This window comes from Drosophila mauritiana, unplaced genomic scaffold (genome assembly GCF_004382145.1).
Source record: "Drosophila mauritiana strain mau12 unplaced genomic scaffold, ASM438214v1 U_204, whole genome shotgun sequence".
Taxonomy (NCBI): Eukaryota; Metazoa; Arthropoda; class Insecta; order Diptera; family Drosophilidae; genus Drosophila; species Drosophila mauritiana.
The window spans coordinates 69-23,646 of record NW_022881339.1 but is presented as its reverse complement, the minus strand read 5'-3'; the positions used below and the strand labels follow the sequence as shown (position 1 = coordinate 23,646).

Genomic DNA, 23,578 nt, shown 5'->3' with positions numbered 1-23,578 from the left:
ATGCGTCACTAAATTGATGACGAGGTGTTTGGCAACGTGACACAAATCATTAAAGTCTTTATATTAATTATATGATAGACATGCGTCACTAAATTGATGACGAGGTATTTGGCAACTTGATAGAATTCTTTAAAGTCTTTATCAAAAATTATATGATAGGGACAATATCATATGCGTCACTAAATTGATGACGAGGTGTTTGGCAACTTGACAATTCATTAAAGTCTTTATATTAATTATATGATAGAGACAATATCATATGCGTCACTAAATTGATGACGAGGTATTTGGCAACTTGATATTTCTTTAAAGTCTTTATATCAAATATTATATGATAGGGACAATATCATATGCGTCACTAAATTGATGACGAGGTGTTTGGCAACTTGACACAATTCATTAAAGTCTTTATATTAATTATATGATAGGGACAATATCATATGCGTCACTAAATTGATGACGAGGTATTTGCAACTTGATACAATTCTTTAAAGTTTTTATATCAAAAATTATATGATAGGGACAATATCATATGCGTCACTAAATTGATGACGAGGTGTTTGGCAACTTGACACAATTCATTAAAGTCTTTATATTAATTATATGATAGGGACAATATCATATGCGTCACTAAATTGATGACGAGGTATTTGGCAACTTGATACAATTCTTTAAAGTTTTATATCAAAATTATATGATAGGGACAATATCATATGCGTCACTAAATTGATGACGAGGTGTTTGGCAACTTGACACAATTCATTAAAGTCTTTATATTAATTATATGATAGAGACAATATCATATGCGTCACTAAATTGATGACGAGGTATTTGGCAACTTGATATAATTCTTTAAAGTCTTTATATCAAAAATTATATGATAGGGACAATATCATATGCGTCACTAAATTGATGACGAGGTGTTTGGCAACTTGACACAATTCATTAAAGTCTTATATTAATTATATGATAGGGACAATATCATATGCGTCACTAAATTGATGACGAGGTATTTGGCAACTTGATATAATTCTTTAAAGTCTTTATATCAAAAATATATGATAGGGACAATATCATATGCGTCACTAAATTGATGACGAGGTGTTTGGCAACTTGACACAATTCATTAAAGTGATAGCAAATTGATGACGAGGTATTTGGCAACTTGAGTTTTTATATCAAAAATTATGATAGGGACAATATCATATGCGTCACTAAATTGATGACGAGGTGTTTGGCAACTGACACAATCATTAAAGTCTTTATATTAATTATATGATAGGACAATATCATATGCGTCACTAAATTGATGACGAGGTATTTGGCAACTTGATAAATTCTTTAAAGTCTTTATATCAAAAATTATATGATAGGGACAATATCATATGCGTCACTAAATTGATGACGAGGTGTTTGGCAACTTGACGATACAACTTGACGTCTTTATATTTATATGATAGGACAATATCATATGCGTCACTAAATTGATGACGAGGTATTTGGCAACTTGATTCTTTAAAGTTTTTATATCAAAAATTATATGATAGGGACAATATCATATGCGTCACTAAATTGATGACGAGGTGTTTGGCAACTTGACACAATTCATTAAAGTCTTTATATTAATTATATGATAGGGACAATATCATATGCGTCACTAAATTGATGACGAGGTATTTGGCAACTTGATACAATTCTTTAAAGTTTTTATATCAAAAATTATATGATAGGGACAATATCATATGCGTCACTAAATTGATGACGAGGTGTTTGGCAACTTGACACAATTCATTAAAGTCTTTATATTAATTATATGATAGGGACAATATCATATGCGTCACTACAACTTGAGTTTTTATATCAAAATTATATGATAGAATATCATATGCGTCACTAAATTGATGACGAGGTGTTTGGCAACTTGACACAATTCATTAAAGTCTTTATATTAATTATATGATAGTATCATATGCGTCACTAAATTGATGACGAGGTATTTGGCAACCTTTAAAGTCTTTATATGATAGGGACAATATCATATGCGTCACTAAATTGATGACGAGGTATTTGGCAACTCTTTATATCAAAAATTATGATAGGGACAATATCATATGCGTCAGATGACGCAAGTCTTTATATCACACGTCACTAAATTGATGACGAGGTGTTTGTTTGGCTACAGGAAAAATCATTTATTTATCGAATCATCAAGCAAAGGATAAGCTTCAGTGGATCGCAGTATGGCAGCTGCTCAACCACTTACAACACCTTGCCTGTTACAAAAGTCGTTTACAATTGATTCTAGGCTTTGTCATTGTATTAAATAATGCTTTTATATGTAACTAGCGCGGCATCAGGTGATCGAAGATCCTCCTAATTTACTATGTTACAAATTACATTGGCATCACATCCATTGTCGTTTAAAAATAAATTATAAACTTTAAATGGTTTAGAAGCCATACAATGCAAATTGCCCCTTATTTATCATTGCAGTCCAGCACGGATACGACCTTAGAGGCGTTCAGGCATAATCCAACGGACGTAGCGTCATACCACTGTTCGCTCGAACAAGTATTGTGCCATTGGTCCGTACCTGCGGTTCCTCTCGTACTACGCAGGAATGCTGTCGCAACAACGTTTTGTCATTAGTAGGGTAAAACTAACCTGTCTCACGACGGTCTAAACCCAGCTCACGTTCCCTTGCATGGGTGAACAATCCAACGCTTGGTGAATTTGCTTCACAATGATAGGAAGAGCCGACATCGAAGGATCAAAAGCGACGTCGCTATGAACGCTTGGCCGCCACAAGCCAGTTATCCCTATGGTAACTTTTTCTGACACCTCTTGTTAAAACTCTTTAAACCAAAAGGATCGATAGGCCGAGCTTTTGCTGTCCCTGTGTGTACTGAACACCGAGATCAAGTCAGCATTTGCCCTTTTGCTCTATGTGTGGTTTCTGTCCGCACTGAGCTGGCCTTGGGACACCTCCGTTATTATTTGAGAGATGTACCGCCCCAGTCAAACTCCCTACCTGGCAATGTCCTTGAATTGGATCATACCTGAGTAATTGGAGTTATACCAAATTTTCAAATCAAAATACATAAATGCATCGTTTTATTAAAGAATTGTTTTGCGATTATATAACAACTCGTGATACTTTGATCAAGAAGCTTGCATCAAAACCAATACCATAAGATATAATAAATATATCCGTATAATGGCTAGGAAATGATACACGTTCCATTTAATCAAGTAAGTAAGGAAACAATAAGAGTAGTGGTATTTCATTGACGATACCAAACCGAGGTCTAATATCTCCCACTTATTCTACACCTCTTATGTCTCCTTACACTGCCAGATTAGAGTCAAGCTCAAAAGGGTCTTCTTTTCCCCGCTAATTATTCCAAGCCCGTTCCCTTGGCTGTGGTTTCGCTAGATAGTAGATAGGGACAGTAGGAATCTCGTTAATCCATTCATGCGCGTCACTAATTAGATGACGAGGCATTTGGCTACCTTAAGAGAGTCATAGTTACTCCCGCCGTTGACCCGCGCTTACTTGAATTTCTTCACTTTGACATTCAGAGCACTGGGCAGAAATCACATTGTGTCAACACCCGCTAGGCCATCACAATGCTTTGTTTTAATTAGACAGTCGGATTCCCAAGTCCGTGCCAGTTCTGAATTGATTGTTAATTGATAATCGTTATAATTGATAAGAACTAATTGGTTTAACCCAAATAGTATTCTTAAAAATTTTAGCAAGAAAGTTCCACAATTGGCTACGTAACTAAACTATCCGGGGAACAAGTAACTAACATAAATGCTAGAAACTCTATTTACCCAGAACGAGCACATAAACCATGTTATTGTTTCCCAATCAAGCCGACTATCTCAATCTTCAGAGCCAATCCTTATCCCGAAGTTACGGATCTAATTTGCCGACTTCCCTTACCTACATTATTCTATCGACTAGAGACTCTTCACCTTGGAGACCAGCTGCGGATATTGGTACGGCCTGTTGAGAAGTTTGCGTGTCCCCACCATAAATTTTCAAGGTCCGAGGAGAAAATATCGACACAACAGTATATGTCATGCTCTTCTAGCCCATCTACCATATCTCTCTGCGAAAGACTTCCATGGTATACGGCTATAAAACAGAAAAGAAAACTCTTTCCGATATCTCTCGACGGCTTCTTTATGGTCGTTCCTGTTGCCAGGATGAGCACGAGGCCCATATTTAATAACAAACGGATACTCAACAGGTTACGGAATTGGAACCGTATTCCCTTTCGTTCAAAATTATTCAGTGTATTATATTCGCTTTGTTTATATAGTTAGGCATTTTTGTTTTACTTGAAAATTTTCGGCTTTCGCCTTGAACTTAGGACCGACTAACTCGTGATCAACCACTGTTCACACGAAACCTTCTCCACTTCAGTCCTCCAAGGTCTCATTCGATTATTTGCTACTACCACCAAGATCTGTACCAATGGCAGCTCCATGCAGGCTTACGCCAAACACTTCTACGCATACCATTGTACCTTCCTACTCACTAAAGTTTCAAAATTTATATCACAAGTAATATAAATCATCTACTTTAGCGGTAATGTATAGGTATACAACTTAAGCGCCATCCATTTTAAGGGCTAGTTGCTTCGGCAGGTGAGTTGTTACACCTCCTTAGCGGATTTCGACTTCCATGATCACCGTCCTGCTGTTTTAAGCAACCAACGCTTTCATGGTATCTGCATGAGTTGTTAATTTGGGCACCCGTAACATTACGTTTGGTTCATCCCACAGCGCCAGTTCTGCTTACCAAAAGTGGCCCACTGGGCACATTATATCATAACCTTGAACTTCATATCAAGAAAGTTAAGTTCTTACCCATTTAAGTTTGAGAATAGGTTAAGATCGTTTCGACCCTAAGGCTCTAATCATTCGCTTTACCAGATAAGATTATTTTATATAATATTAAAATGCCACAGCTATCCTGAGGAACTTCGGAAGGACCAGCTACTAGATGGTTCGATTGGTCTTTCGCCCCTATACTCAATTCTGACAATCGATTTGCACGTCAGAACTGTTTCGGTCTTCCATCAGGGTTTCCCCTGACTTCAACCTGATCAAGTATAGTTCACCATCTTTCGGGTACAGATATATGCTCAAGTACGTTCCAGTTAGAGGCATAAATAATATAAATATACATTATACATAACTATATAGAAGCCCGGGATTGTGTTAATTAGCTATAAATAGTAAAAAACTAATCCATTATTAGTCAAGTTAATTACGCTATTAGGTTTACATCCCAATAACTTGCACATATGTTAGACTCCTTGGTCCGTGTTTCAAGACGGGTCCCGAAGGTATCCTGAATCTTTCGCATTGTTAATCATACAAGAGCATATAATAAACACAAAAATCAATGATAATTATGCCATTATATAATTCCGAAAAATTAACGCTCTGTAATAATATAATTATCAGCACTTTATCAAATTAATAACATTTATTCTGTGTTAAAATGCAAGCAATTTAATTGGAATAAACTATAAGTTATATTTTATGATAAATTGGGATATGCTAATAGATTACAATGTCCTTATATGGAAAAAATGCACATTATTCTTAATAATATTATTTAAATATTACAATTTTAATGATGAATTTTCCATAACGGATATTCAGGTCATCGGGCTTACCTCTAAGCAGTTTCACGTACTGTTTAACTCTCTATTCAGAGTTCTTTTCAACTTTCCCTCACGGTACTTGTTTACTATCGGTCTCATGGTTATATTTAGTTTTAGATGGAGTTTACCACCACTTAGTGCTGCACTATCAAGCAACACGACTCTTTGGAAACATCATCTAGTAATCATTAACGTTATACGGGCCTGGCACCCTCTATGGGTAATGGCTCATTTAAGAAGGACTTAAATCATTATTTCTCATACTAGAATATTGACGCTCCATACCTGCATTCACATTTGCCATATAGAACAAGTGACTTAGTGCTGAACTGTTTTCTTTTCGCTCGCCGCTACTAAGAAATCCTTGTTAGTTTCTTTTCCTCCCCTAATTAATATGCTTAAATTCAGGGGGTAGTCCATATGAGTTGAGGTTGTATATATAAATTTTTTGCCATAAATTCTTTATATATAAATGATAAAACAATCAATTAAATTCGTTATAATAGTTCAATAGTTTTGTAAGCAAAGTTATTTTTTATCCATTTAACGAACCAACCGAAGAATAATACAAAACCAAGATTTTTTCTTTTCCCGAATCATTATAAGAGACAATTCTAGATGAAAAATATTTCAATTTTTTATGCTAGACATTTCTCCAGTATTATTTGATTGAAAAGAAAATATTTTCTCTTCGTTTTACATTCAAATGTGAGATAATGTTTTTCATTTCTTTTTTAATATTATGATAAAATCATTATTTAATCCAATAATATACCATATGCTTATAAAAAATTTATAAACAACTTAATTAGCATAGTCTTACAACCTCAACCATATGTAGTCCAAGCAGCACTATAAATTAATTAAGTACTAACAGCATGGACTGCGATATGCGTTCAAAATGTCGATGTTCATGTGTCTGCAGTTCACACGATGACGCACAGTTTGCTGCGTTCTTCATCGACCCATGAGCCGAGGATCCACCGCTTTAGAGTTTTATAATTCATTTTTATATAATATCAATATTGTTTTTATTGAAAGAAATTAAAATACACCATTTTACTGGCATATTATCAATTCCTTCAATAAATTTATTTTATACCTAAAAATAAATGTTGCGATATGTCTTAGTTTCATATAAGCATTAATGTATCATAAAAATCTGGTTATGGTTTGCTATTTGGGTGACAATACTGCAAAATTTTATATAAACATTAACCTGATGGATGACAGTACAAACATTGTATATTTTAGGTTGTTGCATTAGCCAACGTATGCTCATAACATAGATGAACAATACATATTCGCAACGCGTGTATATTATGGTCCATATACACACACACTTATTTTGAATACCACATTCAAAATTATTTTAATTTTAATTCGACTTCTACTTTCAAATTTTGTTCAGTTTCTTCGATTTCCATTTTCGAGAATTTGTTTTTATAGGAAACGCCATTGTTGTAGTAGGTACTGCCACAAATACGCACAACAACATTAATAATGTTAAAGTCTTTTTATGAGGTTGCCAAGCCCCACATATAAAATAAAAGCCATCTTCATTTTATTTTGACTTTAACTTTTGATTCCGTGGAATCATTTTGTAATATTTTTATTTTGGTAATTGTATTTATTTGTATTATAAAATGTTTATTAACGATAAGGATATTATACAATAATGATCCTTCCGCAGGTTCACCTACGGAAACCTTGTTACGACTTTTACTTCCTCTAAATAATCAAGTTTCGGTCAACTTTTGCGAACAACCGTAAACGCAAGGCGTCACAGTGATCCACGTCGGAGACCTCACTAATAATTCAATCGGTAGTAGCGACGGGCGGTGTGTACAAAGGGCAGGGACGTAATCAATGCGAGTTAATGACTCACCACTTACTGGGATTCCAAGTTCATGTGAACAGTTTCAGTTCACAATCCCAAGCATGAAAGTGGTTCAGCGGTTTACCCGGACTCTCGGTCTAGGAAATACACGTTGATACTTTATTGTAGCGCGCGTGCAGCCCAGGACATCTAAGGGCATCACAGACCTGTTATTGCTCAATCTCATTATTGCTAGACGCAATTTGTCCATTTAAGAAGCTAGTGTCCTTATAATGGGACAAACCAACAGGTACGGCTCCACTTACATAACACATTCAAACACAATAAACATTTTACTGCCACATGAATGAAGGCTACATAAGCTTCAGCACCATAATCCTGAAGATATCTATTAATATATTTGAGTCTCGTTCGTTATCGGAATTAACCAGACAAATCACTCCACGAACTAAGAAACGGCCATGCACCACACCATAGATTCGAGAAAGAGCTATCAATCTGTCTTACACACTTATGTTCGGACCTGTAAGTTTTCCCCGTGTTGAGTCAAATTAAGCCGCAGGCTCCACTCTGGTGGTGCCCTTCCGTCAATTCCTTTAAGTTTCAGCTTTGAACCATACTTCCCCCGGAGCCCAAAAGCTTTGGTTCCCGGGAAGCGACTGAGAGAGCCATAAAAGTAGCTACACCCAATTGCTAGCTGGCATCGTTTATGGTTAGAATAGGGCGGTATCTGATCGCCTTCGAACCCTCTAACTTTCGTTTCTTGTATTAATGAAAACATCTTTGGCAAATGCTTTCGCCTAAGTTAGTCTTACGACGGTCCAAGAATTTCACCTCTCGCGTCGTAATACTATGCCCCCAAACTGCTTCTATTAATCATTACCTCTTGATCTGAAAACCAATGAAAGCAGAACAGAGGTCTTATTTCATTATCCATGCACAGAATATTCAGGCATTTGAAGCCTGCTTTAAGCACTCTAATTTGTTCAAAGTAATAGTACCGGCCCACATAACACTCGTTTAAGAGCACTTAGTGCAGGTTTTTAAATAGGAGGAACATATGAAAAAATACAAGTATTTAATCACATATAAGAACTCCACCGGTAATACGCTTACATACATAAAGGTATAGTACTAACCACAATTGTAAGTTGTACTACCCGTATGAAGCACAAGTTCAACTACGAACGTTTTAACCGCAACAACTTTAATATACGCTATTGGAGTGGAATTACGGCGGCTGCTGGCACCAGACTTGCCCTCCAATTGGTCCTGTTAAGGATTTAAAGTGTACTCATTCCAATTACAGGGCCTCGGATATGAGTCCTGTATTGTTATTTTTTCGTCACTACCTCCCCGAGCTGGGAGTGGGTAATTTACGCGCCTGCTGCCTTCCTTAGATGTGGTAGCCGTTTCTCAGGCTCCCTCTCCGGAATCGAACCCTGATTCCCCGTTACCCGTTGCAACCATGGTAGTCCTAGATACTACCATCAAAGTTGATAGGGAGACATTTGAAAGATCTGTCGTCGTACAAGACCATACGATCTGCATGTTATCTAGAGTTCAACCAATATAACGATCTTGCGATCGCTTGGTTTTAGCCTAATAAAAGCAATGTCCATAAGGTTCATGTTTTAATTGCATGTATTAGCTCTAGAATTACCACAGTTATCCAAGTAACTGTTAAGATCTAAGGAACCATAATGATATAATGAGCCTTTGCGGTTTCACTTTTAATTCGTGTGTACTTAGACATGCATGGCTTAATCTTTGAGACAGCATATAACTTACTGGCAGGATCAACCAGAATAATGTTTTTCCTTCATATTCATTCATATATTTTGAATCGAAATAAGCATATAATAGATATATAGATATATAGATTTTCACTTTATATAATTCCATGATTTTTATTATATTGAATAAAATTCAATATTTCGCCTTTGGGTAAAAATTTTAAATATATAGTAAAAAATCCATTCGATTACGGCCATTTTTATATAGCATTCGTAATCCATATTTTCATTTTTAATTTATACTTGTTTTACCAAATATACAAGAATTTCATCTAATTATTGTAATATATATATTTCTATAATTTTATCTTTTTATACATACATATTTCATTATAAATATCATTTTATTTCCAACATACATAATTATTGTATCCACACATGTACAATTTTTGTTTAACCAATATAAATATTAGTTAATCATTTGCATTTTGAAGATAATTTAAAATTTATCTCTTTTTCATATATATCTCTGGTAAATATACATAAAACAAGCGCATATGATAATATTCCACATTTAATATATAATTTTATATTTCTTTCATAAGAATCCATATTTGTATTATACCGTAACGATATAATAAATCCAACTATACGGCAGGTAATAAATTAATATTTGCCTGCCTCAAAAATTAACGATAATATATGGAAACGATTTGTTATTCTATATATAATAGAAACTTGACTTTTGTTTCAACGATATTATCTATAAAGCGTATATTCCTATTATCCGCGGAGCCAAGTCCCGTGTTCTATAGAATGGAGAAACAAATTTGTACGGATAATAATATACTTTATTGTATGTAACCAATATAAACATAATCCGAAATAAATATTTCGAATAATGCGGGAGGTCGGCAACCACTGCCTACCTATAGTAGTTTTTGAACCGCTGTCTCAAAGCGGGTATTTTCAATTCCGTTTGCCACCCAACATACGGGCTATTCTCTTATATATTAAGAGATTATAGGAACATTTCATTTTTTTTCCATTATTCATATATAATATGATTATTTTTTCCTTATACATTAATAATTAATCATTTTCATATGTATTATTTAATTTACTCATATTATTGAAATCATATGAATACATAAGTTTTGAACATATGAGAGGTCGGCAACCACTGCTACTATAGTAGTTTTGAACCTCTGTCGTAATTCCGGTCGTTTACACTACTATACCTCTCATATAATGCTTTTCTCTATACATACTAAGAGAATGTGGGATATTTTCAAGCATTTTTTCCCTTATAAATAATTTATCTTTTCATATGTATTTATTTAATTTATCATATTATTGCAAATCATATGAATACATAAGTTTTGAACAATATGAAGGTCGGCAACCACTGCCTACCTATAGTAGTTTTGAACCCTCTGTCGTAATTCCGGTGTTTACACTACTATACCCTCTCACTATAATGGCTTTTCTCTATAATACTAAGAGAATGTGGGATATTTTCAAGCATTTTTTTCCTTATACATATAATAATTAATCATTTTCATATGTATATTATTTAATTTACTCATATTATTGCCAAAATCATATGAATACATAAGTTTTGAACAATATGAGAGGTCGGCAACCACTGCTACCTATAGTAGTTTTTGAACCCTCTGTCGTAATTCCGGTCGTTTACACTACTATACCTCTCACTATAATGGTTTTTCTCTATAATACTAAGAGAATGTGGGATATTTTCAGATTTTTTTTCCCTTATACATATAATAATTAATCATTTTCATATGTATATTATTTAATTTACTCATATTATTGCCAAAATCATATGAATACATAGTTTTGAACAATATGAGAGGTCGGCAACACTGCCTACCTATAGTAGTTTTTGAACCTCTGTCGTAATTCCGGTCGTTTAACTACTATACCTCTCACTATAATGGCTTTTCTCTATATACTAAGAGAATGTGGGATATTTTCAGCATTTTTTCCCTTATACATATAATAATTAATAATTTTCATATGTATATTATTTAATTTACTCATATAATTGCCAAAATCATATGAATACATAAGTTTTGAACAATATGAGAGGTCGGCAACCACTGCCTACCTATAGTAGTTTTTGAACCCTCTGTCGTAATTCCGGTCGTTTACACTACTATACCCTCTCACTATAATGGCTTTTCTCTATAATACTAAGAGAATGTGGGAATATTTCAGCATTTTTTCCCCTATACATATAATAATTAATAATTTTCATATGTATATTATTTAATTTACTCATATAATTGCCAAAATCATATGAATACATAAGTTTTGAACAATATGAGAGGTCGGCAACCACTGCCTACCTATAGTAGTTTTTGAACCCTCTGTCGTAATTCCGGTCGTTTACACTACTATACCCTCTCACTATAATGGCTTTTCTCTATAATACTAAGAGAATGTGGGAATATTTCAGCATTTTTTCCCCTATACATATAATAATTAATAATTTTCATATGTATATTATTTAATTTACTCATATAATTGCCAAAATCATATAAATACATAAGTTTTGAACAATATCAGAGGTCAGCAACGGTCTTTCCTCTATAATACTAAGATAATATGGGAATATTTTCAGCATTTTTTCCTTATACATTTATACATATAATAATTAATCATTTTCATATGTATATTATTTAATTTATCATATTATTGCCAAAATCATATAAATACATAAGTTTTGAACAATATCAGAGGTCAGCAACGGTCTTTCCTCTATAATACTAAGATAATGTGGGAATATTTCATCATTTTTTCCTTTATACATTTATACATATAATATTTAATCATTTTATATGTATATTATTTAATTTACTCATATAATTGCCAAAATCATATAAATACATAAGTTTTGAACAATATCAGAGGTCGGCAACGGTCTTTCCTCTATAATACTAAGATAATATGGGAATATTTCAGCATTTTTTCCCTTATACATATAATAATTAATCATTTTCATATGTATATTATTTAATTTACTCGTATAATTGCCAAAATCCTATGAAGACATAAGAGAATACAATATGAGAGGTCGGCGCAACCATAATATAGTAGTTGATGACGAGGTGTTTGGCAACTTGATACAATTCTTTAAAAAGTCTTTATATTAATTATATGATAGGGACAATATCATATGCGTCACTAAATTGATGACGAGGTGTTTGGCACAAATCATTAAAGTCTTTATATTAATTATGATAGAGACAATATCATATGCGTCACTAAATTGATGACGAGGTATTTGGCAACTTGATACAATATCATATGCGTCACTAAATTGATGACGAGGTGTTTGGCAACTTGACACAATTCATTAAAGTCTTTATATTAATTATATGATAGAGACAATATCATATGCGTCACTAAATTGATGACGAGGTATTTGGCAACTTGATAAATTCTTTAAAGTCTTTATATCAAAATTATATGATAGGGACAATATCATATGCGTCACTAAATTGATGACGAGGTGTTTGGCAACTTGACACAATTCATTAAAGTCTTTATATTAATTATATGATAGGGACAATATCATATGCGTCACTAAATTGATGACGAGGTATTTGGCAACTTGATACAATTCTTTAAAGTTTTTATATCAAAAATTCATATGCGTCACTAAATTGATGACGAGGTGTTTGGCAACTTGACACAATTCATTAAAGTCTTTATATAATTATATGATAGGGACAATATCATATGCGTCACTAAATTGATGACGAGGTATTTGGCAACTTGATACAATTCTTTAAAGTTTTTATATCAAAAATTATATGATAGGGACAATATCATATGCGTCACTAATTGATGACGAGGTGTTTGGCAACGACACAATTCATTAAAGTCTTTATATTAATTATATGATAGGACAATATCATATGCGTCACTAAATTGATGACGAGGTATTTGGCAACTTGATAAATTCTTTAAAGTCTTTATATCAAAAATTATATGATAGGGACAATATCATATGCGTCACTAAATTGATGACGAGGTGTTTGGCAACTTGACACAATTCATTAAAGTCTTTATATTAATTATATGATAGGGACAATATCATATGCGTCACTAAATTGATGACGAGGTATTTGGCAACTGATAGAATTCTTTAAAGTCTTTATATCAAAAATTATACGATAGGGACAATATCATATGCGTCACTAAATTGATGACGAGGTATTTGGCAACTTGATATAATTCTTTAAAGTCTTTATATCAAAAATTATATGATAGGGACAATATCATATGCGTCACTAAATTGATGACGAGGTGTTTGTTTGGCTACAGGAAAAATCATTTATTTATCGAATCATCAAGCAAAGGATAAGCTTCAGTGGATCGCAGTATGGCAGCTGCTCAACCACTTACAACACCTTGCCTGTTACAAAAGTCGTTTACAATTGATTCTAGGCTTTGTCATTGTATTAAATAATGCTTTTATATGTAACTAGCGCGGCATCAGGTGATCGAAGATCCTCCTAATTTACTATGTTACAAATTACATTGGCATCACATCCATTGTCGTTTATAAATAAATTATAAACTTTAAATGGTTTAGAAGCCATACAATGCAAATTGCCCCTTATTTATCATTGCAGTCCAGCACGGATACGACCTTAGAGGCGTTCAGGCATAATCCAACGGACGTAGCGTCATACCACTGTTCGCTCGAACAAGTATTGTGCCATTGGTCCGTACCTGCGGTTCCTCTCGTACTACGCAGGAATGCTGTCGCAACAACGTTTTGTCATTAGTAGGGTAAAACTAACCTGTCTCACGACGGTCTAAACCCAGCTCACGTTCCCTTGCATGGGTGAACAATCCAACGCTTGGTGAATTTTGCTTCACAATGATAGGAAGAGCCGACATCGAAGGATCAAAAAGCGACGTCGCTATGAACGCTTGGCCGCCACAAGCCAGTTATCCCTATGGTAACTTTTCTGACACCTCTTGTTAAAAACTCTTTAAACCAAAAGGATCGATAGGCCGAGCTTTTGCTGTCCCTGTGTGTACTGAACACCGATCAAGTCAGCATTTGCCCTTTTGCTCTATGTGTGGTTTCTGTCCGCACTGAGCTGGCCTTGGGACACCTCCGTTATTATTTGAGAGATGTACCGCCCCAGTCAAACTCCCTACCTGGCAATGTCCTTGAATTGGATCATACCTGAGTAATTGGAGTTATATACCAAATTTTCAAATCAAAAATACATAAATGCATCGTTTTATTAAAGAATTTGTTTGCGATTATATAACAAACTCGTGATACTTTGATCAAGAAGCTTGCATCAAAACCCAATACCATAAGATATAATAAATATATCCGTATAATGGCTAGGAAATGATACACGTTCCATTTAATCAAGTAAGTAAGGAAACAATAAGAGTAGTGGTATTTCATTGACGATACCAAACCGAGGTCTAATATCTCCCACTTATTCTACACCTCTTATGTCTCCTTACACTGCCAGATTAGAGTCAAGCTCAAAAGGGTCTTCTTTCCCCGCTAATTATTCCAAGCCCGTTCCCTTGGCTGTGGTTTCGCTAGATAGTAGATAGTAGGAGGATCTTAAGCATTTCGTTACATAGTGAATATTTTTACCTGAGAGATTTTTACCATTCCAGACTTACCCAAGACATTTGGGCAGAAATCACATTGTGTCAACACCCGCTAGGGCCATCACAATGCTTTGTTTTAATTAGACAGTCGGATTCCCCAAGTCCGTGCCAGTTCTGAATTGATTGTTAATTGATAATCGTTATAATTGATAAGAACTAATTGGTTTAACCCAAATAGTATTCTTAAAAATTTTAGCAAGAAAGTTCCACAATTGGCTACGTAACTAAACTATCCGGGGAACAAGTAACTAACATAAATGCTAGAAACTCTATTTACCCAGAACGAGCACATAAACCATGTTATTGTTTCCCAATCAAGCCGACTATCTCAATCTTCAGAGCCAATCCTTATCCCGAAGTTACGGATCTAATTTGCCGACTTCCCTTACCTACATTATTCTATCGACTAGAGACTCTTCACCTTGGAGACCAGCTGCGGATATTGGTACGGCCTGTTGAGAAGTTTGCGTGTCCCCACCATAAATTTTCAAGGTCCGAGGAGAAAATATCGACACAACAGTATATGTCATGCTCTTCTAGCCCATCTACCATATCTCTCTGCGAAAGACTTCCATGGTAGTACGGCTATAAAACAGAAAAGAAAACTCTTCCGATATCTCTCGACGGCTTCTTTATGGTCGTTCCTGTTGCCAGGATGAGCACGAGGCCCATATTTAATAACAAACGGATACTCAACAGGTTACGGAATTGGAACCGTATTCCCTTTCGTTCAAAATTATTCAAGTGTATTATATTCGCTTTGTTTATATAGTTAGGCATTTTTGTTTTACTTGAAAATTTTCGGCTTTCGCCTTGAACTTAGGACCGACTAACTCGTGATCAACCACTGTTCACACGAAACCTTCTCCACTTCAGTCCTCCAAGGTCTCATTCGATTATTTGCTACTACCACCAAGATCTGTACCAATGGCAGCTCCATGCAGGCTTACGCCAAACACTTCTACGCATACCATTGTACCTTCCTACTCACTAAAGTTTCAAAATTTATATCACAAGTAATATAAATCATCTACTTTAGCGGTAATGTATAGGTATACAAACTTAAGCGCCATCCATTTTAAGGGCTAGTTGCTTCGGCAGGTGAGTTGTTACACACTCCTTAGCGGATTTCGACTTCCATGATCACCGTCCTGCTGTTTTAAGCAACCAACGCCTTTCATGGTATCTGCATGAGTTGTTAATTTGGGCACCGTAACATTACGTTTGGTTCATCCCACAGCGCCAGTTCTGCTTACCAAAAGTGGCCCACTGGGCACATTATATCATAACCTTGAACTTCATATCAAGAAAGTTAAGGTTCTTACCCATTTAAAGTTTGAGAATAGGTTAAGATCGTTTCGACCCTAAGGCCTCTAATCATTCGCTTTACCAGATAAGATTATTTTATATAATATTAAAATGCACCAGCTATCCTGAGGGAAACTTCGGAAGGAACCAGCTACTAGATGGTTCGATTGGTCTTTCGCCCCTATACTCAATTCTGACAATCGATTTGCACGTCAGAACTGTTTCGGTCTTCCATCAGGGTTTCCCCTGACTTCAACCTGATCAAGTATAGTTCACATCTTTCGGGTCACAGCATATATGCTCAAGGTACGTTCCAGTTAGAGGCATAAATAATATAAATATACATTATACATAACTATATAGAACGCCCCGGGATTGTGTTAATTAGCTATAAATAGCTAAAAAACTAATCCCATTATTAGTCAAGTTAATTACGCTATTAGGTTTACATCCCAATAACTTGCACATATGTTAGACTCCTTGGTCCGTGTTTCAAGACGGGTCCCGAAGGTATCCTGAATCTTTCGCATTGTTAATCATACAAGAGCATATAATAAACACAAAAATCAATGATAATTATGCCATTATATAATTCCGAAAAATTAACGCTCTGTAATAATATAAATCTATCAGCACTTTATCAAATTAATAACATTTATTCTGTGTTAAAATGCAAGCAATTTAATTGGAATAAAACTATAAGTTATATTTTATGATAAATTTGGGATATGCTAATAGATTACAATGTCCTTATATGGAAAAAATGCACATTATTCTTAATAATATTATTTAAATATTACAATTTTAATGATGAATTTTCCATAACGGATATTCAGGTTCATCGGGCTTAACCTCTAAGCAGTTTCACGTACTGTTTAACTCTCTATTCAGAGTTCTTTTCAACTTTCCCTCACGGTACTTGTTTACTATCGGTCTCATGGTTATATTTAGTTTTAGATGGAGTTTACCACCCACTTAGTGCTGCACTATCAAGCAACACGACTCTTTGGAAACATCATCTAGTAATCATTAACGTTATACGGGCCTGGCACCCTCTATGGGTAAATGGCCTCATTTAAGAAGGACTTAAATCATTAATTTCTCATACTAGAATATTGACGCTCCATACACTGCATCTCACATTTGCCATATAGACAAAGTGACTTAGTGCTGAACTGTTTTCTTTTCGCTCGCCGCTACTAAGAAAATCCTTGTTAGTTTCTTTTCCTCCCCTAATTAATATGCTTAAATTCAGGGGGTAGTCCCATATGAGTTGAGGTTGTATATATAACTATTTTTTGCCATAAATTCTTTATATATAAATGATAAAACAATCAATTAAATTCGTTATAAATAGTTCCAATAGTTCTTGTAAGCAAAGTTATTTTTTATCCATTTAACGAACCAACGAAGAATAATAACAAAACCAAGATTTTTCTTTTTCCGAATCATTAATAAGAGACAATTCTAGATGAAAAATATTTTCAATTTTTTATGCTAGACATTTCTCAGTATTATTGATTGAAAAAGAAAATATTTCTCTTCGTTTTTCACATTCAAATGTGAGATAATGTTTTTCATTTCTTTTTTAATTATGAATAAAATCATTATTTAATCCAATAATATACCATATGCTTATAAAAAATTTATAAACAACTTAATTAGCATAGTCTTACAACCCTCAACCATATGTAGTCCAAGCAGCACTATAAATTAATTAAAGTACATAACAGCATGGACTGCGATATGCGTTCAAAATGTCGATGTTCATGTGTCCTGCAGTTCACACGATGACGCACAGTTTGCTGCGTTCTTCATCGACCCATGAGCCGAGTGATCCACCGCTTAGAGTTTTATAATTCATTTTATATAATATCAATATTGTTTTTATTGAAAGAAATTAAAAATACACCATTTTACTGGCATATATCAATTCCTTCAATAAATTTATTTTTATACCTAAAATAAATGTTGCGATATGTCTTAGTTTCATATAAGCATTATGTATCATAAAAATCTGGTTATGGTTTGCTATTTTGGGTGACACATACTGCAAAATTTATATAAAACATTAACCTGATGGATGACAGGTACAAACATTGTATATTTTAGGTTGTTGCATTAGCCAACGTATGCTCATAACATAGATGAACAATACATATTCGCAACGCGTGTATATTATGGTCCATATACACACACACTTATTTTGAATACCACATTCAAAATTATTTTAATTTTAATTCGACTTCTACTTTCAAATTTTGTTCAGTTTCTTCGATTTCCATTTTCGAGAATTTGTTTTTATAGGAAACGCCATTGTTGTAGTAGGTACTGCCACAAATACGCACAACAACATTAATAATGTTAAAGTCTTTTTATGAGGTTGCCAAGCCCCACATATAAAATAAAAGCCATCTTCATTTTATTTTGACTTTAACTTTTGATTCCGTGGAATCATTTTGTAATATTTTTATTTTGGTAAATTGTATTTATTTGTATTATAACAAATGTTTATTAACGATAAGGATATTATACAATAATGATCCTTCCGCAGGTTCACCTACGGAAACCTTGTTACGACTTTTACTTCCTCTAAATAATCAAGTTCGGTCAACTTTTGCGAAACAACCGTAACACGCAAGGCGTCACAGTGATCACGTCCGGAGACCTCACTAAATAATTCAATCGGTAGTAGCGACGGGCGGTGTGTACAAAGGGCAGGGACGTAATCAATGCGAGTTAATGACTCACACTTACTGGGAATTCCAAGTTCATGTGAACAGTTTCAGTTCACAATCCCAAGCATGAAAGTGGTTCAGCGGTTTACCCGGACCTCTCGGTCTAGGAAATACACGTTGATACTTTCATTGTAGCGCGCGTGCAGCCCAGGACATCTAAGGGCATCACAGACCTGTTATTGCTCAATCTCATTATTGCTAGACGCAATTTGTCCATTTAAGAAGCTAGTGTCCTTATAATGGGACAAACCAACAGGTACGGCTCCACTTACATAAACACATTCAAACACAATAAACATTTTACTGCCACCATGAATGAAGGCTACATAAGCTTCAGCACCATAATCCTGAAGATATCTATTTAATATATTTGAGTCTCGTTCGTTATCGGAATTAACCAGACAAATCACTCCACGAACTAAGAACGGCCATGCACCACCACCCATAGATTCGAGAAAGAGCTATCAATCTGTCTTACACACTTATGTTCGGACCTGGTAAGTTTTCCCGTGTTGAGTCAAATTAAGCCGCAGGCTCCACTCCTGGTGGTGCCCTTCCGTCAATTCCTTTAAGTTTCAGCTTTGCAACCATACTTCCCCGGAGCCCAAAAGCTTTGGTTTCCCGGGAAGCGACTGAGAGAGCCATAAAAGTAGCTACACCCAATTGCTAGCTGGCATCGTTTATGGTTAGAACTAGGGCGGTATCTGATCGCCTTCGAACCTCTAACTTTCGTTCTTGATTAATGAAAATCTTTGGCAAATGCTTTCGCTTAAGTTAGTCTTACGACGGTCCAAGAATTTCACCTCTCGCGTCGTAATACTAATGCCCCCAAACTGCTTCTATTAATCATTACCTCTTGATCTGAAAACCAATGAAAGCAGAACAGAGGTCTTATTTCATTATCCCATGCACAGAATATTCAGGCATTTGAAGCCTGCTTTAAGCACTCTAATTTGTTCAAAGTAATAGTACCGGCCCACAATAACACTCGTTTAAGAGCACTAGTGCAGGTTTTTAAATAGGAGGAACATATGAAAAAATACAAGTATTTAATCACATATAAGAACTCCACCGGTAATACGCTTACATACATAAAGGTATAGTACTAACCACAATTGTAAGTTGTACTACCCGTATGAAGCACAAGTTCAACTACGAACGTTTTAACCGCAACAACTTTAATATACGCTATTGGAGCTGGAATTACCGCGGCTGCTGGCACCAGACTTGCCCTCCAATTGGTCCTTGTTAAAGGATTTAAAGTGTACTCATTCCAATTACAGGGCCTCGGATATGAGTCCTGTATTGTTATTTTTCGTCACTACCTCCCGAGCTGGGAGTGGGTAATTTACGCGCCTGCTGCCTTCCTTAGATGTGGTAGCCGTTTCTCAGGCTCCCTCTCCGGAATCGAACCCTGATTCCCCGTTACCCGTTGCAACCATGGTAGTCCTAGATACTACCATCAAAAGTTGATAGGGCAGACATTTGAAAGATCTGTCGTCGGTACAAGACCATACGATCTGCATGTTATCTAGAGTTCAACCAATATAACGATCTTGCGATCGCTTGGTTTTAGCCTAATAAAAGCACATGTCCCATAAGGTTCATGTTTTAATTGCATGTATTAGCTCTAGAATTACCACAGTTATCCAAGTAACTGTTAACGATCTAAGGAACCATAACTGATATAATGAGCCTTTTGCGGTTTCACTTTTAATTCGTGTGTACTTAGACATGCATGGCTTAATCTTTGAGACAAGCATATATACTACTGGCAGGATCAACCAGAATAATGTTTTTCCTTCATATTCCATTCATATATTTTGAATCGAAATAAGCAATATAATAGATATATAGATATAGATTTTTCACTTTATATAATTCCATGATTTTTATTATATTGAATAAAATTCAATATTTCGCCTTTGGGTAAAATTTTAAATATATAAGTAAAAAAATCCATTCGATTACGGCATTTTTATATAGCATTCGTAATCCATATTTTCATTTTTAATTTATACTTGTTTTACCAATATAACAAGAATTTCATCTAATTATTGTAATATATATATTTCTATAATTTTATCTTTTTAATACATATTTCATTATAAAATATCATTTTATTTCCAACATACATAATTATTGTATCCACACATGTACAATTTTTGTTTAACCAATATAAATATTAAGTTAAATCATTTGCATTTTGAAGATAAATTTAAAATTTATCTCTTTTCATATATATCTCTGGTAATATAACATATAAAACCAAGCGCATATGATAATATTTCCACATTTAATATATAATTTTATATTTCTTTCATAAGAATCCATATTTGTATTATACCGTAACGATATAATAATCCAACTATACGGCAGGTAATAAATTAATATTTGCCTGCCTCCAAAAATTAACGATAATATATGGAAACGATTTGTTATTCTATATATAATAGAAACTTGACTTTTGTTTCAACGATATTATCTATAAAGCGTATATTCCTATTATCCGCGGAGCCAAGTCCCGTGTTCTATAGAACTGAGAAACAAATTTGTACGGATAATAATATACTTTATTGTATGTAACCAATATAAACATAATCCGAAATAAATATTTCGAATAATGCGGGAGGTCGGCAACCACTGCCTACCTATAGTAGTTTTTGAACCCGCTGTCCTCAAAGCGGGTATTTTCAATTCCGTTTGCCACCCAACATACGGGCTATTCTCTTATATATTAAGAGATTATAGGAACATTTCATTTTTTTTCCATTATTCATATATAATATGATTATTTTTTCCCTTATACATATAATAATTAATCATTTTCATATGTATATATTTAATTTACTCATATTATTGCCAAATCATATGAATACATAAGTTTTGAACAATATGAGAGGTCGGCAACCACTGCCTACCTATAGTAGTTTTTGAACCCTCTGTCGTAATTCCGGTCGTTTACACTACTATACCCTCTCACTATAATGGCTTTTCTCTATAATACTAAGTGTGGGATATTTTCAGCATTTTTTCCCTTATACATAATAATTAATCATTTTCATATGTATATTTTTAATTTACTCATATTATTGCCAAAATCATATGAATACATAAGTTTTGAACAATATGAGAGGTCGGCAACCACTGCCTACCTATAGTAGTTTTTGAACCCTCTGTCGTAATTCCGGTCGTTTACACTACTATACCCTCTCACTATAATGGCTTTTCTCTATAATACTAAGAGAATGTGGGATATTTTCAGCATTTTTTCCCTTATACATATAATAATTAATCATTTTCATATGTATATTATTTAATTTACTCATATTATTGCCAAAATCATATGAATACATAAGTTTTGAACAATATGAGAGGTCGGCAACCACTGCCTACCTATAGTAGTTTTTGAACCCTCTGTCGTAATTCCGGTCGTTTACACTACTATACCCTCTCACTATAATGGCTTTTCTCTATAATACTAAGAGAATGTGGATATTTTCAGATTTTTTCCCTTATACATATAATAATTAATCATTTCATATGTATATTATTTAATTTACTCATATTATTGCCAAAATCATATGAATACATAAGTTTTGAACAATATGAGAGGTCGGCAACCACTGCCTACCTATAGTAGTTTTTGAACCCTCTGTCGTAATTCCGGTCGTTTACACTACTATACCCTCTCACTATAATGGCTTTTCTCTATATACTAAGAGAATGTGGGATATTTTCAGCATTTTTCCCTTATACATATAATAATTAATAATTTCATATGTATATTATTTAATTTACTCATATAATTGCCAAAATCATATGAATACATAAGTTTTGAACAATATGAGAGGTCGGCAACCACTGCCTACCTATAGTAGTTTTTGAACCCTCTGTCGTAATTCCGGTCGTTTACACTACTATACCCTCTCACTATAATGGCTTTTCTCTATATACTAAGAGAATGTGGGAATATTTCAGCATTTTTTCCCCTTACATATAATAATTAATAATTTTTCATATGTATATTATTAATTTACTCATATAATTGCCAAAATCATATGAATACATAAGTTTTGAACAATATGAGAGGTCGGCAACCACTGCCTACCTATAGTAGTTTTTGAACCCTCTGTCGTAATTCCGGTCGTTTACACTACTATACCCTCTCACTATAATGGCTTTTCTCTATAATACTAAGAGAATGTGGGAATATTTCAGCATTTTTTCCCCTATACATATATAATTAATAATTTTCATATGTATATTATTTAATTTACTCATATAATTGCCAAATCATATATAATAAGTTTTGAACAATATCAGAGGTCAGCAACGGTCTTTCCTCTATAATACTAAGATAATATGGGAATATTTCAGCATTTTTTCCTTATACATTTATACATATAATAATTAATCATTTTCATATGTATATATTTAATTTACTCATATTATTGCAAAAATCATATAATACATAAGTTTTGAACATATCAGAGGTCAGCAAGACATAAGAGAATACAATATGAGAGGTCGGCGCAACCATAATATAGTAGTTGATGACGAGGTGTTTGGCAACTTGAT

The 23,578-nt window shown here is 34.1% G+C and overlaps 4 non-coding genes across 4 annotated transcripts; all 4 read right to left on the bottom strand.

The window, feature by feature from the left end:
• Nucleotides 1-2,199: 2,199 nt before the first annotated feature.
• Nucleotides 2,200-6,124, bottom strand: LOC117149379. The gene has a single exon (XR_004460253.1). It is a non-coding gene; the product is annotated as a large subunit ribosomal RNA (ribosomal RNA).
• Nucleotides 6,125-13,639: 7,515 nt separating this feature from the next.
• LOC117149377 lies at nucleotides 13,640-17,541 on the bottom strand. The gene has a single exon (XR_004460251.1). It is a non-coding gene; the product is annotated as a large subunit ribosomal RNA (ribosomal RNA).
• A 393-nt stretch (nucleotides 17,542-17,934) lies between these two features.
• On the bottom strand, nucleotides 17,935-18,112 carry LOC117149376. The gene has a single exon (XR_004460250.1). It is a non-coding gene; the product is annotated as a 5.8S ribosomal RNA (ribosomal RNA).
• A 684-nt stretch (nucleotides 18,113-18,796) lies between these two features.
• Nucleotides 18,797-20,788, bottom strand: LOC117149378. The gene has a single exon (XR_004460252.1). It is a non-coding gene; the product is annotated as a small subunit ribosomal RNA (ribosomal RNA).
• Nucleotides 20,789-23,578: the final 2,790 nt, after the last annotated feature.